Source organism: Vulpes lagopus, chromosome 10, assembly GCF_018345385.1.
Source record: "Vulpes lagopus strain Blue_001 chromosome 10, ASM1834538v1, whole genome shotgun sequence".
Classification (NCBI taxonomy): Eukaryota; Metazoa; Chordata; class Mammalia; order Carnivora; family Canidae; genus Vulpes; species Vulpes lagopus.
This window is the reverse complement of record NC_054833.1, coordinates 40,539,466-40,555,635: the sequence shown is the minus strand read 5'-3', so window position 1 is coordinate 40,555,635 and position 16,170 is coordinate 40,539,466. Positions and strand designations below refer to the sequence as shown.

The window sequence follows — 16,170 nt, the reverse complement described above, 5'->3', positions numbered from 1 at the left end:
GGCCCCACTGTCCCAGGTTGAGGAGACCATGGCCACACCGGGCCTCTCCTTTCCATCCCTCTGCTAGGCTCCATGTCTCACCTCTGACCCTTCCAATGCGCGGGGAGGAAGGGACTGGTGAGAAAATCCTATATACTCCCTCCCCTCTCTCCTCCCCACACCGTATTATGTATAATTAAACACAAGAGCACCTGAATGGAGGTGCTAAATTGCAGTTTGCCATAAACATCATGGAGCCAATTTTCCCGAAGCGGGATTGACAAGCACCTGCCTCTCTCTCTGCTCCATCCCAGTGCCCTGACGTAGGCGGTGTCTGGGGGAGGCCTCAGTACCAGCAGTGGCTCCCAGCGAGGCTGCAGCCCCTCCCTGGCCGGGTGCCTGTCCATCCCCAGCATCTGTCCATCCCCAGTTGGTGGGCTGAGGCCCTGCTGGGAGGGCAGTGTCTGTGTGTGTCTGTGTGTGTCCTGGGGACTCCGGAGCCCCAGACCCCTCCTCGGGCCCTTGACTCTCCACCAGCACTGTCCCTTCTCAACTGTCGCAGACTCCCAGGGCCGGGATAACCGCAGCCAGTTACACAAACCTTGCCCGCTTTTCTGCAAACGGTAGCATCTTAGCAGCCACCACAACCCCCTTCCTGGACTTTCTTCTTTATCCTCAAGGCTTCCTGTTTTCGGCCCCTGCGGTCTTCCTACCCTGCTTCTCTCCTGGTTTTGCAAGCGAATATCGCTCCTCTGCTGTGTTCCAGGCGCTGGTCTGGTGCTGGGGGACAAGGAGGCACAAGGCCCAGGCCCTGCCTCTCAGCTCTGCTGGGTCTCATTCCTCTTCCTTCTGCCTCCTGGACAGCTCTCCGTATGGCCGCTCCTCCCCGGCTGCAGAGCCACTACCCTGGTCCAAGCCACCAGCATCCCCTGAGCGGCTGCGACAACCTCACCAGCCTCCTTGCCTCCGGTCTTGTCCTCTCTGAGCTCTTCTCCACGCTTGAGCCCCAGTGATCTTTCTAAAAATCTCATCAGGCCACAGCCCTGCTTAAAAGTCTTCTGAGAGACCCTCTGCTTTCCCTCAGTGGGTGCAGAAGCCTCAACCCCCTCCCCTGGACTTGGGAATTTTGTTTGTGGGGGGCCGCCAGGCAAACCTAGGTGCCCGTTTCCTCTCCGTGCAGCTGAGGCAGGCTAGTCTTCCAGAGGGCTGACTGGGTGAGCGATGAGAGTGTGAAAAAAGTAGCACAAGCCCACAAACCCTGTCTTGCTCACAGAGTTCGGGTTTCTTTCCTCCTGGAGCCAGCTGATCCCAGGGCTGGGGGGCAGCCCCGTGGTGGACCTGGGCAGGAAGGGGAGACGGTTTGGGGCAGCCCTGCCTTGACTCCCTGCTTCCCAGTGACATCCCCCCGAGGACCCCGGGGCCACTGGAGCAGGAGAGCAAGCTGCAAGAGTCCCCAGGATACACACACGCATGCCCTTGTAAGGGGCCTTATGTCATGCTTACGGTGCAGACGACAACATGCGGCAAGTGACCCTGTGGACGCACCAGTGTGGGCATGAGGACAAAGGGCCAAAATATGAGTGCCAGGTCCCAAGAGACCCGGGGCCCTGCCTGATTCCTCTGGAGGGTCCCCACGATGGTGGAGAGAAACACTAGTGGAGGGAGGATGAGACATGGGGCCAGGGAAAGACAAGGAAGAGCAATTGGCCCGATTGACGTCTGTGTCAGGCACCTGTGCTGACCCGGGGTTTGTTTGATCCTCATGTCAAGCCCGCAAAATTAGATGATGTTACTCCCAGTGAGAAAAAGGAGGCCCAGAGAGGTTAAGTACTTTGCCCAAGGTCACCCGGCCAGGCAGTGCAGAGCAGGCCGCAGGGACTGCATCTGTGTGACATTCTCCAATAGTCTAAGTAGTTCTGGCCCCTCATATGGCAGGAAGCTGCGTCGCCTGCCCAGACACATCCCTGCCGACCTCTTCGCCCTGGGTTGCTCTGTGTCTGAGCCTCCCCTTGACAGCTGTGAGGTGGGGGGCCCAGAGCTGGCCCCAGCTGGAGCCCTGGCACTGAACCCTCAGACATTCTCTAATTACACCAGGACAAATGCGCACCCCCACCCCAGCCCCAGCTGCATGGGCTTTCGGGCAGGACTGGTCACCTATAGGCAGCCGGGCCTGGCTGGGGCTTGAGTGGAGGGCCCGGGAGAGCCGAGGATCCCTCTGTGAGGGAGGGGGTCAGGCCTCTGGAGAGCATCTCCTGTGAGCCTACCCGGGCACAGGGCTGAGGCTGGTTCTGTTGGGCTTATCCTACTGAGAAAGCTCAGAGAGGCCAAGTCGGTGGTCCCGAGTCCCACTGCCAGAACGCCACCGCTGGAATTGGACAAAGTCGACTTCTGCAGTCTCTCTTTTCCTTCTAGGAGCAGGGCCCGGTCTGTCTGTGACACAGGAGCCACCCTCCAGACAGAGCTTGCACCTGCCTTGGCTCAGGCCCCAGAGACCAACTGCCTCCTGCCTGTTTCTGGGACCACGCCAGTGACACCTCTAAGCCTCCATGTTCTCACCTGTCACATGGTGACAACACACCTGGTTTTCCTGCCCTTGGACTGAGAATGCAAAATCCCCAGTTGAGAGATAAACACAGACCTAGGTTGTAGTCTAGGGGGGCTGCAGGCCAGGGACGGTCAGGGGCTTCCTGACTCTTCCTCAAATCAGGTCTGCCCAGGGCCCCTGGTGGCTTAGTTGGTTAAGCATCTGCCTTCAGCTCAGGTCATGATCTTGGGGTCCTGGGATCAAGTCCTGCATAGGACTCCCTGCTCAGCTGGGAGTCTTCCTCTCCCTCTCCCTCTGCCCCTCCCACTCCAGCTCATGCTCGCTCTCTCTCAAATAAATAAAATCTTAAAAACAAAACAGATCTGCCTGTTGCAATAAGGCCCCATGATGGGAAGTGTGAGGAGCTTGGGTTTCACCCAATGTTTGATAATCTCAGTCTGCTTCTCCCTACCACCCTGACCCTCAACCAGGCCCCAGTGGTCCTGAACCCCCAGCCCTCGCTCAGTAGCTTCATGGCATGCTCACTTGCTCTACCCATCACCCCTCCTTTAGTTCAATAAATATGTCCCGAGCACCAACTATTTGTCAGGCACTGTGATGGGTTTTGGGGGTCTTGGCCCTGGCTCGTCGGGGAAATAAGCCCCCTATTTTGTAATTCTTCAAAAGAAGAATGTAAGAGATCCAGGAGAGGTATGCAGAAGAGAGTAGCTCTAGGAGTTCATGGCTTCAAACAGGAGGGGCTTTTGGAGCAGGGTTTTGAAAGGTTAGTAGGAGTTTATCGGGAGAAGAAGAGGAGAACATTGGAGGAGAGGTGAGGAGTATTGCAATGACCACAGGTGAAATGTGGGCTATATGAGAAAAATTGCAAGTTTGGGATGTGGCCAGGAAATGTGATGCAAGGGGAGATGGACAGGGCAGGAGTCTGGGGCAGGGGAGGAGGCCCACCTCACTCAGAGGTTTAGCTTTTATCCATAGGTAATGTGACACCCTCTGTCCTGCTACCCCTGCCTGGGGACAGAGACACTGGTTTCTCAGGGGCTGGACTGACCAGAGCTCCCCTGTAGCTGCCTCTTTCAGAGCCCCTTGGGGCAGCACGTGGCCCTTCTGCTCACCAAGCTGTCCTGGGTTGGTCTGCCCTCTGCTTGCCTACAGTGGTGCAGACAGAACAGGTGGTTCTGGGGGACCTGAGGAGCTCAGAGGGGCGGGGTGTCTGAATGTGGCCCCAATGCCCAGAGGTAGGACAGGCTGGGTGGGGGAGAGGCTGATTACATTGCCAAGGGGGCCCACCCAGTGGGCCAGAGTCCACCTGGCCATTTGGCCAGCCCAGGTGTGCAGGAGTGTGGCTCCTTCCTGCTGGCCAGAGGTAGGGGTGAGAGCCTGAGTGGGGGCCTTCTGTACCGCTCTCCTCTCTTGGGGGGTCTGAAGGCAGCCCAGCAGTCTCGTGGGTACCCTGCATCTCTAAGTCCCAGATGGAGGCAGGGCTCCCAAGACCTGTTTTAATCTTGTCATTTTACAGAAGCTCAACTGTGAGAATGCAGGTCCTGATCTGCAGGTGATAGGGACATTCTTTTTTTTTTTTTTTTAAGGTTGTATTTATTTATTCATGAGAGACACACTGAGAGAGGCAGAGACACAGGCAGAGGGAGAAGCAGGCTCCCTGCAGGGAGCCCAATGTGGGACTCAATCCCAGAACCCGGGATCACAGCCTGAGCCGAAGGCAGACACTCAACTGCTGAGCCACCCAGGCACTCCTGATAGGGACCTTCTGACCATAGAGGCCTGGCACCCTTGGGGCCGTGGCTGGGGACAGGGAAGGGCAGCAAGGCTTCTGGCAACCAGCAGTGGCGGCCCTGTAGCCCTGTGGCCTCAGCATCAAGACTAAGGTCCGAGGCCCCCCGGGAACTCCTGCGGGGCCCCACCTCCCTTCCCACGCGTGCCTGACTGTGCATTCCTGCTCGCTGCAGCCCCTGCATCTCTGTCTCTCTTTCCTCAGTTCCATCTGCCCAGGTCTCCAGGCTGGGTGGCTGCTGTATGATCACACTTGGAGGCTGTAGAAATCTCCTTTCCCTTTGCCCAGGAGTTGAGATAACCCTCTCTTCCCCCTGAGCCAAGGTGGTGAGGGAACCCACCCAGAGGCCTGAACTGATGTGGCCACCCTGCAGCGACCTGGCTAGGGTGGCTCGGCCTCAGGGTGGGGCTTCAGGTCAGATCTTCTCCATCTTGGAAATGAGGTCATCACAGATTGGGGTTAATTCTTCATTTTCCTTAGTCTTCTGCTTTACTGTCTTCTCCAGTGACTGGATGTGCACCTGCTCCTTCCTCAGGCTGGCCTGGAAGGCCGGGGCCTCTGCTTGGGCCTTGCCACGCAGCTGGACGATCTCCTCGCTGGCCAGCTTGAGCTTCTCTTCTGCCTGGGCTTCAGGGCCTGGTACCGCTGGCCCTCCTTCTCAATCCTCACTATGTAATCTTCGACACACTTCTTCAGAGATTCTTCATTCGTGTGATACCCCTCGATCACTTCCTTCTGTTTCTCAAACCACTTGAAGAGGTCAGAGAAAGACTTTGCCATGGAGCTCAGGTCTGTAGCCAACTGGTCTTTTTCCTTTAGAATCTTCTGGATCTCAGCTTTTGCTAGTTCCTTCTGTTTCTGAGCCTCCTCCATCCCCTGATACTCGATCCCCTCAAACTCGTCCATTATCTTCCCCATTTCCAGATTCTTCGCATGGAGTGTGTCACACCTGCTCCTCAGCAAGGAGTTCTTCTCCAGCAAGGCCTCTGCCTTCTTCTTCTTCCCTTGGGCTGGAGAGCTAGGGGGCCTGAGTCTCTAGTCCACAGCCTGGGGTGGCCCTGGGCGGGCGCTGGGGGTCAAAGCTCTGGACTAGGTTGTGCTTCGAGCCCGTTTCTTCTCTTAGAAATCAGCGTTAGTGTCAACAACCTTTTCCCTTTGGCCACATAATTTGCTTAGGCTCCAGACTCAAGTAGGGGTCCCTTTGCAGTCACCTGTTCAGACCTCCTGGATGGAGATTGAAGGCTTCAGATGTGCAGCCGGTAATCCTGTCTCCCTAGCCCCTGACTTCTGTTCCATTTGGCTTGGGCAGATGTAGATTCTGGAAGGGGCCTAGCACAGTGACTGGCACATAGCATGTGTAATAAATGGCCACTCTTTTTGTCACTACTATTCATTAAGTGTAAATCGATGGTGGTGATGCTGCTGCTAATAATGGTGATGATGCTGGTCCCCGAAAGTCTGGCATCTCTCGCTAAAGTGTGGGCCAGGGTCCACCTGGGCCCACATTGTCATGATATCACTTATATTGTACATGAGCTTTTACCTAAAGTATCTCACTTGATGCTTGCACCCCTTTGCCTGTGTCAGATGGGTAGGTGGAGGCTCAGAGAAGCTTAGTAAAATGCTCAGGGCCACACAGCTCACTGGTGATGGAAATGAGACAGGAACCCAGCCATCCCGATCCTCAGTGCGGTGCTCTGACCAGCCCCCTTAAGGGCCCTGCCTGGAGGGTTTTCATGCCCCCTGCTGCCTCTGGTTCCAGGGTCATCTGCAGAGGAGGACAGGCCAGCTCAGTCTTGAGTTTACCACTTAGGTCGCTGTGTAATCCCCGGCAACTCACTCAAACCCTCTGAGCCTCAGTGTCCTCATCTGTAAGATGGGACTAACAGCAGGGTTGTTGTCAGGTGTAAATGAGGTAAGGCGTGTTCGGGTATTAGCATGGTGCCTGTGCTTAGTCAGTGCTTAGTAAGCGTAGTTTCTAGCAGGGCAGGGATATGACTGCTCCTTGGGCAAATCCCAGGCAGCGGGGGCTGGGGCCCCTGCCCTAATCCTTCCTGTTGGTCTTTCAGCCTTCCCTTCAGCTTTTCCTAGTCCTTTGCTGGTTGTGATCCATAAAGCCCAACTTGTCTAGGCCTGCGTGAGCTCTGGGACAAGGGGTCAGGGTCTCCCAGCATGTGTGTGTGTGCGTGCACGCAGTGTGAGAGGCTATGACACTATTTTGCACAAGGTGTTCTGGCCATCTGGAATGCTCTCCCTGGTGTCTCCAGGCCTCCCAACCCCTCCCATTGGCTCTTCTCACCTTGAGTTGTTGTTAGGAGAAAAAAGGATCATGGAAGAGGCTGACTTTCCCAGAAGCTCTCCCCCTGCCACTGGGTTTGTTTCAGAGCCCCCTCCAAGGTCAGGCCCAGCTGGGGAGAGTTAGGGGATTTCACGCACATTCCTGGGGGGGGGAGGGACTATCTCTCTGATGGGGATCCCTGATGGGGATCCAGGCAGGGGCCTGACCCGACCTCTCTCTGAGGGAGGGGATGAGCGAGGGGTAGGGGTATCCAGCCCCAGTAGGGCTGGGGGCCTGGGGAAGCCATTTATCTGCCTCCCCCCACAGGGCATGGTCTGGGGTGTAAGTGGTTCACCAGCCCTCTCCCACTGCAACATGCACGCTGCCCCAGGTCTCAGAAACAGCTTGTCCTCTGAGCCCCTGCTGCCTGCTCAGGGGGGCCCATCACTCCCTCCCAGTCTCCATGGTGCCCAAGGAGACCCTCACCCACCCCAGCAAAGGCCAGGGCTTCCTCTGGATTGTTTAAGGATGGCCTATGAGGGGTTATGCCTCCAGTTTTTATAGGCTCTTGCCCTCCTTGGTGCCCCTCTCCACAGGCTATGGCTCAGTGTCAGGGGTCGGGGAGGGGGGCGTACAGGGGTGGAGGCAGTCCTCAAAGCAACCCCCCCATCACCCAGTATGTGGCCCTGCTCTCCTAAACTTCTTGCCACACATCAATCACTGTCCATAGGGCCAAGTCATTCTTCCACTTTATTTCACTGGGACAAGCCGAGCATTTTTCAAAAGGAACATGGCTAAGAAAATAAGAACAGGCAATATAAAAACACAGGAGTGGCCGAGTTCATGGAGAACCTATTTCTTATCCTAATGTCATTTGTCATCCAGTCACAGACTCCTGAGAAATCTCTTGAAGGTCAGCACTGCAGGCAGAAAGCTTGGGCTTCCCTGGAAGGAAGTGAGGTCCCTGTCCTTGGAGGTATTAAGGCAGGGCATTGGAGGCTCCTTGGTGGGAGATGATTCTGAAAGGTCATTGCACCATGGTGATTCTTTATAATCACATAGAAGTTCGGGCTTTACAAAGGGCTTTCAACTGTGTTCTCATGTCTTTGGTACAATCGTGGGAAACAGGCAGACTGCTTTACAGATAAGAAGACTGAGGCACAAGAGAAAAGTGGCTTTTCCCAAGTGTCCTTGAGGTCATGACCACCCTTGCTGGGATTCACATTTCGAACCCCATGGGGGCAGAGCTGCTTCAGCTTCAGGGCACCCATGGTCCTGCCCCCACTAAGCTGGAAGTAGGTTTGGCTCACACTCGCAAGGCACCTAGGAGATGGACAGAGGTGATTCTGGAGTCAATGGGCCTTCAGCCCTGGACAGCATCACCCCCCACAAGGACACATTAGCATGACAGGCTGGTGGGGAGGGTGTCTCAAGGGAATGAGAAAGGGTAGAAATCCTAAAACAAAGGCAGGGTGCTGAGGGGCTGTCTCCCTGGGAGTGGTGAGTGTTGATGGCCTAGCTGGCTGTCCATCCTGGGCAAGGGGCCCTCCATCATCCCAGGACCCCACATCAGGGCTTCTCCCCGTAGAAAATCTCCCAAACCAAATACATATCGAGAGTAATCACAGCACAGTCTGGAGTTATTGAAATGAGAGGGGATTTAGATGTGAAAACGCTTATGTTAAAATGTAATGAAACTTAATGGCTTTTCTCTGGGCCTTGCCAAGGTGGCAGGTGCAAATCCCCTCCACTCAGGAGGGGCTCTGATTCTCAGATGGGGTGTGTGGGGGCGGGTTGGCAACAAGCTTTAAAACCCGAGGGGGTGCAGAAGACTCAAGAATTCTGGAAGACTTCAAGACCTAGACACATCTAGGGAGGGGAGGAGGAGTGGGGCAGTTTAGTTCTGGCAAGTTCTAGGAGCAGCACCATGGGATGCCTCAGAGAGAGGATTTGGTTCATCTGTTTTTCCCTCAGGGGAAAACAATCTTAAGAGAAATGGGGACACCTGGACTCCAGGTCTTTCCCGGAAGGGGTGCCGGAGGACGTCTGATGGGGACAGGGGCTGAGTATTTAGGTGGGTGCGTGGGGCTGGGTGGGGTGGTATGGAGATGGTGTGTCCTGTGCACAGGCTCCTCGGTTGTGCCCTACTCGCCCCTCCCTGTGGCCCTCGAAGTAGGCGTTATTGTCTCCATATTACAGCCCTGGCCTCAAGCACCAAGCCAGTGAGAGACAGATTTGGTGGCTGCACCCAGGCCTGCATAGCTCCAAAAGGGGGACCGCCCACCAGTGTTCTGGGTGGGGAGAGGGGGTGGTCTGGGCTAAGCTTCAAGACTCCGGAGCTCTACCTCACACGGGGCTGTGTGTGTTCAGTGTGTTTTGCAAGTTATAAACCATTGCGAAACTGTGAGCCGTGGTGGCATTTTGGTTCTTTTTAATAAGAAGTTCGCTACATTGCAAAGAGCACTTGGCTTGGAGTCAAAAGGCCTGAATCCAAGTTATGAGTCTACTCCTCACCACCTGTGTGACTTTGGGCAAGACATTTAGCTTCCTGAGCCTCTGGTTAATCATCAGCTAAATGGGGCCAGGAAGACCTGCCTCCTGCTTACCTCCCCAGCTGGCCGTGAGAATCCTGGGGCACACAGCTTCCCTTCCTGCAGCCCAAGGGGCCTGGCCCAGTCTAGTTGATTCCTGCTGCAAACCTTTACATGGACGTCCTCTCTGGGTGCTGGGTTTTCAACAGGCTTTTCCAGATCACTTCCGTTTTACGAAGTCATCTTTGATACCATCTTTTCCAAGAAACCTTTCCCCCCCGGGAGCCCCACCTGTCTCGGATGACTCCATCTGATACCAAATGAGGTTCCCACACGCTCAGTTGTCCCCTGCCTGGGGCACTTGCTATTGCATGGGCATACTGAAACTTGTTTCAGGCCCAGGGTCTCTCCACCCCCCTACGAGTGAGGCTGGTGTGGCCCCTCTCCTGGCTCTCTTCCAGCCCTGTGGTCAGGACATAGCTCTGCTCTTTAGAGTCTCTATGGTTTCAGGCAGTGGGCAGAGGGTACAGTGGTTAGAGACACAGCTTCTGAAGCCAGGCTCCTCCCTACCCCCAAGAGCTAACTCCATGACTTGAGCAGCTCTCTTCATCTCTTCACTTCTCTGTGTCTTGGGATGGTGATAATAATACTGCCCACCTTCTGAGACTGAGGTGAAGATTTATTTTTTAAAAAGATTTTATTTAAGAGAGAGAGGCAGAGACATAGGCAGAGGGAGAAGCAGGCTCCATGCAGCAGCCTGATGCGGGACTCGATCCCAGGACCCCGGGATCATGCCCTGAGCTGAAGGCAGGGGCTCAACCACTGAGCCACCCAGGTGTCCCAATGATTTGTAATTCTAAAGCAGGCAGGTGAATGTCTTGCTCGGGAGCTGCATGTGTTGTGCCGTAGGGCCAAAAGCTTTTGGCACTGGGTGTGACACCCAAGGGCCCAGGCTTGGGGAGGGAGAACCTGATCGCTGGAAGGTGATGGCAGAAAACACAAAAGAGGATGGGCAGATGTTGGATGGTGAGTTTTCCAAGTCAGGCTGTGTGCTGTCTCTCTCTAGAGCCTGTAGGAAGGCTGGTACCAGCCAGTGGGGGGCCCTAGATCCCTTAGAGGGCTGGGATGCCTCCTGAAAGAACTCTGTGTAGGGATCAACATTTTCATTGATCAAAACCCCCAATTTTTCCTTCTCTGGAGGAAAGCTCTGGAGACAGCAGCCAGTCTTTCCTGGGGTCTGGCCATCCCCCTACCCTGGGACTCCCTAAGTGGCCTGCCAGAAAAGACATTCTCATTGTGATCTTACCTATTGGGGACCCCTTCTCTGCTCAGCCCATGTAGAGGCTTGGATCTTTGTTAGTAGGGACCAGATTCTTCACTTCTGTGTGGAGGAGGGCAGAGTGGGGGGTTCTCACCAGTAAGCGGGGTGAGAACAGCCCGACAGGCCGCTGCCCGCCCTCCCACACAGCCAGCCAGGCTCCTCTGAGAGCTGCTCTGGCCACTATCACCCCGGACATCTAGTCTCTGGATCGATTGCAGTAGATGGAGGTGATGGATGGGGTGTGGTGACTCATCAGTATTGGGGCTGCTGAGGAGCTCCGGGGGACCTCCTACTCCAGCCCCACTCAGTGTCCAGAAGCAGCCCAGGAGAGGCCGAGGCTCCCAGCTTCCAAGCTCTTTGCCCACATGCTGATAGGGATGGACTGGGAGGCGAGGAGCCTTGCTTGAGAAGTGGCTATGATGGAAGTAGAGCCCGATTCCCAGTCTGGCCTCTTCCCAGTCCCTCCCTGCCTCCTGCCTGCCATCCAGCTCTGACCACCAGCCCTTCCCTCCAACCCTTCACAGTCCTCAGTGAAAACGGCAGCTGGGTGTGGCTCACTGTCCCCTGCTCTTCTTGTGAAACCCTAGGATACGTGCATTGCTTAAGTCTCAGTCTGGGCAGCAGTGGAAGGTTTCCCAGCCAGCCTCACCCAGCGTAGCCACTGTGGTGCTCCACACCTCATCGAACCACAGGGTGTTACTCTGTTTTGTGTCAGGATGTGACTCTCCCGACGGCTGGCCCTTCCTGAGGCTCTGGGACCCGTCCAGAGCGCACGCCGTCCTCCCTCCTTCTCTGGCTCTCCCCAACCCATCCTGCCTCCCCAGTGCCTCCTGGGCCCCCAGAACAAGGACCTGTCTGAGGAGGGCCACGGCATAGCTGGATGGACACTAACCCCTCCTCCTGGAAGTGCATGACAATGGGCTTTCGAAATTTTCTTTAAAGCCTAGGTCCTTTCAAAACCCCAAATCTCAGTCAGTCATATGAAGATATGCTTGACATCCTTAGTCATCAGGGAAAGGCAAATGGAAGTCACAATGGGATGCCACTTTGCCCCCACCAGCACAGCTACACCTGAAGGAACAGATGACAGCGTGCATAGGCAAGGAAGCGGGGTAAGAGAACCCTCGTACCCTCCTGGTGGGGGCATGAGTTGAGTTGGCACAATCACTTCGGAAGACCGTTTGGCTGGATCTGCTAAACCCCATCCCACTCCCAGGTTTATGCCAAACAGAAATGAGTGTTGTGTGCCGCAAAGTTACATATGAGAATGTTGTAGCAACCTTAGTCATAACTAGCCCCAACTGGAAACACCAAACACATCCGGGGAGAGAAGCAATGCATCGCAGCAGATTCACACAACGCAGTATTACACAGCAAGCAAAAACACGCCTCATGGGTACATCTCACAGGCATCGTATGGGGTGAAAGAAGCCAGACACACAGGGAGCTTGAGTGAGCATCTGTGTCTTGATGTGGGGCAGGTGGTGGTGACATGGGTGCATGTGCCGCTGCACCCTTAAGGTCGGTACACTCTATTGTTTGTACAGTGTTCCTCAATTAAAAATATATGTGAAGGTAAAAGCAACAAAATACTAAAACCTTACACGAATTCTGGTAGGTAAAACAGATGGAAGCTGAGACCCATCCTTTTGCTTTCCACCTCCGGAGCCTCCTGGGGCATTTTGGCAGATGCCACTCGGGAGAACACATTGGAAGCCTTTTCCCTGAGGTAAACATGGCCTCAGGGATCTCCATCAGGACCATGCCTCGGAGGGACACATCCCAGCTCCTCTACTCCTGTGTCCCTCCCACCGGATGGGGGGTTTTGTGGGACAATGCAAATCATGGTGGTTGCTGTGTAGCCAGGAAGGCACAGAGCTGAGCCCCTAGCTGGGACTTGGCAAGTGTCCTAAGGCCTGATGTCATTTCCATGACAGGTTCCATTTCCCTGCCACAGTTTGCTGCGTAGGGCAGATAGGCAGTGGGGAAAATAATAGTAAGAGATAATTCTAGCCTAGCTTAACTTGACAGAGCCCTCGCTCTGTTCCAGGCATTGTGTTAAGTACTTTACAAAGGGATGATTCGCCTTTAATCCCTACAGCAGCCCTCTGTGGTAGGTGCCACTATTATCTGCTTTACAAATAACTTTCTCTATATACAACTGTTTTTATTCATCTCAGCAGTCTATTCTTACAGCTTGAATTATAAAGCTCAGGGAAGGCAAGCAACTTGCCTTAGGTACACACAGCTGATAAATGGTACAACTAGGGATGGAATCAAGGTCAGTTGGACCCTAAAGTCTGCCTCTTTCCTTTCACCAGGGTTTCAACAAATGTCTGCTGTGAACTGAACTGTTAGAATCATCTAAAAGGACCACAACGGGCTGAAATACTGACCCCGATCATTACGATAAATGGATAGCAGAGAAAAATGAAAATTACCACATTTAGGGGAAAAAAATTGACAGCTCAAGTACTGGGTGAGGGAGATCTGCTTAGTAGTAGCACAGATGATAAAGATTTACACATCCACCCACCCACCCATCCACCCACCCATCCATCTATCCACCTATCCTTCCATCTACTCATCCATCCATTCATCTACTCATTGTCTCATCCATCTACTGACCCACCCATTCATCCACCCATCCACCCATCCACCCATCCATCCACCCATCCATCCATTCATCCATCCATCCATCCATCCGTCCATCCTTTCTTCCTTCCTTCCACCCAGAAATGTAACCACCAGGACAGCCCATGCCATCAGGTGTTCCATGTCACTGCTGAGGTCAGATTGGGGTGGCTGTATCCACCGTGTAAGAGAGAATAGGGCGGGTTCAGGGAGGACATGCAGGTAATCCTCCCACCCTTCCATCTTCCATCCCCTGCTGGTCAGATCAGTTCCAGGGAACAGTATTTTATCCCTGGTCCTCAGAATGAGAAGGAGCTGGTTATGTGTTGTTGTTTTTCCAAACAGGGACTTTAAAAAAAAAAACATTTTTAAGAGCAGTTGCAGGTTCACAGCAAAATTGAATGGAAGGCAAAGATATTTTCCATATACCCTATGGCTCCATTATGTACAACATCCTCTACTATCAAAATCCCGCACCAGAGTGGTTCATTTATTACAATCCATTCTGTTACATTCAACAAACTTCTGTTGATACATTATGACCACCCAAAGTCCATAGGTAGAGGGGGTGGGGGAAGGGTGAAATAGGTGATGGGGATTAAGGAGCACACTTGTCGTGATGAGCTCCAGGTGATATATGGAGGTGCTGAATCACTATATTGTACACTTGAAACTAATAACACTGTATGTTAGCTAACTGGAATTAAAATAAAAACTTTAAAAAAAAGAAAAAAGCCAAAGTCCATAGATAACTGGGATTTTTGATATGGCTTTGAGAGCTTGCTCTGTGCTGGGCATTGTGATAATGCTTTTCCATGACTACTGGTCAGCTGAACCAAGACTTGAACCCAGGTTTGCTGGACACTCAAGTTCAGGCTCCTAACAGATGTGTTGCTAAGAAAGCAGAGGAATAAATATATGAAGAAGAGGTTTAGCTTGGACCAACCATCTCCAAATATTTGAAGGACTCTCCTAGGAAGGTCAAGGAATTACCTAGACCAGCGAGTGAAACTTAGTGGGGGGGGGAAGTTTTATCTGAATAGAGGAGTTGCCCTATAATGATAGGGCTTACCTCGAGAGGTAGTGAGCTACTCGTCATCAGAGCTACCTGGGATGCTTGAAGGAAAACCCTGCCTTGAGGGAGGTTGGTCCATTCCACCTGCAAGGTCTTTTGACTCTCACTTTGATAAATTTGGTTTAAGCTTTATTGGGCACCCACTGCATGTCTGCCCTGGGCTAGGCGCTGGGGATGAATTAGACATGATCCCAGCCTTCAAGGGGCTCACAGCAGAGTGGGGAAGGCAGCTTGTGTGGTTCTAGTACCTGCTGACTCCTGTTGGCCATGGAGGCTCTCTCATGGCTCAGGGTCCTTGGAGCATTTCACAAGGGAAAGGAACTGGCCACTGAGTGAGGGGAGTGGGTGTGATGAATTCAGGCTGAGGGGACCCCAGTGTGTGATGTCTGAGTCAGACATCCCCTCCTCAAAGGCCTGCTCCCTGTGGAATAGAAGACCCTCCTCAGAGAGGCCTCTATGGGTCCTTGTGGCCGGTCCTCAGACAAAGGGCACAGGCCTGCCCTTCTCCCCTCTGCCTCTCTCAGTGGGTCCCATTTATCTAAGAGGACTGTTAGTGGCCTTCATTAAAAAAAAAAAAAAAAAAAAAAAAAAAAAAGCACATCTACTTCTTCCAAGGTGGTAATACAATGGAGCAAGACTCTCCACTGGAGGAGGGCCTGTTGGACCTCTCGCCTGGGCTTTTTTTTTTTTTTTTTCCCCTGCAGGGAGCCTGATACGGGACTCAATCCCAGGACCCCGGGATCACGACCTGAGCCAAAGGCAGATGCTCAACCACTGAACCACCCAGGCGTCCCTGGCCTGGGCTTTTAACTCAGAATCCTGCTTTGCCTTCTGGCGTGTACCTGGAGACCAGGTGCCCAGGAATGGCCTCAAGCCAGAAAGCCTGCCTCGTGAGGGCTACAGGTATTGCTCCATCCTGGCTCCTCCCTGGCCTCCACCACCGCCACCAGCAGCCGGGGTCCCAGGTATCTGAGGTGATGGTGGCGGCGATGACAGAAGTGATGGATGGGGAGCACAATAAACAGCACGTAACCAGTGATGTATGATTTTGCCAAATGACATAGAATGCTATCACTCATAAAACCGTTCCATTTTGTGGTTAAAGAAGATGTGGCCTATGTATACACTGGAATATTACTCAGCCCTCAGAAAGGATGAATGCCCACCATTTACACTGATGTGGATGGAACTGGAGGGTATGATGAAATAAGTCAGAGAAAGATGATTATCACGTGGCTTCACTCATACGTGGAATATAAGAAATAGTGAAAGGGGCCATAAGGGAAGGAAGGGAAACTGAGTGGGGAAAAATTAGAGAGGAAGACAAACCATGAGAGACTCCTGACTCTGGGGAACAAAGGGTTGCAGAAGGGGAGGGGGTGGGAGGACGGGGTAACTGGGTGATGGGCATTAAGGAGGGCACACGATGGGATGAATGAATACTGGGTGTTATACTGTATGTTGGAAAATGGAATTTAAATAAAATTAAGAAAACAATGACAATAAATAGCATGTTTGGCACCCCAGCTCTTACTTGCTTAAGCTGCCAAGTCACCCACCTGGCCACCCCTCATTCTAGTTTCCTATCTCAGGGCCAGCTTCTTCCTTCTGCTAGGCACCTGGCATGACCTCTGCTCCACACCACTAGAATCTCCGGGGTAGCTTGTTGTGCATGCATCTGTCCCCTGTCTGGGTCAGCACCCCAGAGGCTCTGACTCTATTAATCCAGGGTGGGGCCTGGGTATTTGATTTTTTAAAGTCCTAATCGATTCAGCTGTGTGTGTGTCCCGGGTTCAGTTCTCTGACTCAGTGGAGCCTGTGATGTATATGGGTGATGCCCTGGAACTGGTTCTCCAGCCAAGCCAGGCTGTTCTGTGCCCTTCCTGGAGGAGCTCAAGATGAGCTTAGATGCACCGGCCTGGAGGGGCCGGCTCAGATGAGGCCCCAGGCAGTGGAGTGTGTGTGCCAGGGGGTGTGTGGTTGGCAGAGGGGAGGGGGAGGAGGGGGCAGTGCCTCAG

At 53.5% G+C, this 16,170-nt stretch overlaps 1 non-coding gene across 1 annotated transcript; it reads left to right on the top strand.

Moving 5' to 3' along the window:
• Window positions 1-15,182: 15,182 nt before the first annotated feature.
• Window positions 15,183-15,253, top strand: LOC121501069. Its single transcript, XR_005990508.1, has one exon. It is a non-coding gene; the product is annotated as a small nucleolar RNA SNORD47 (small nucleolar RNA).
• The last annotated feature ends 917 nt before the right edge of the window (window positions 15,254-16,170 follow it).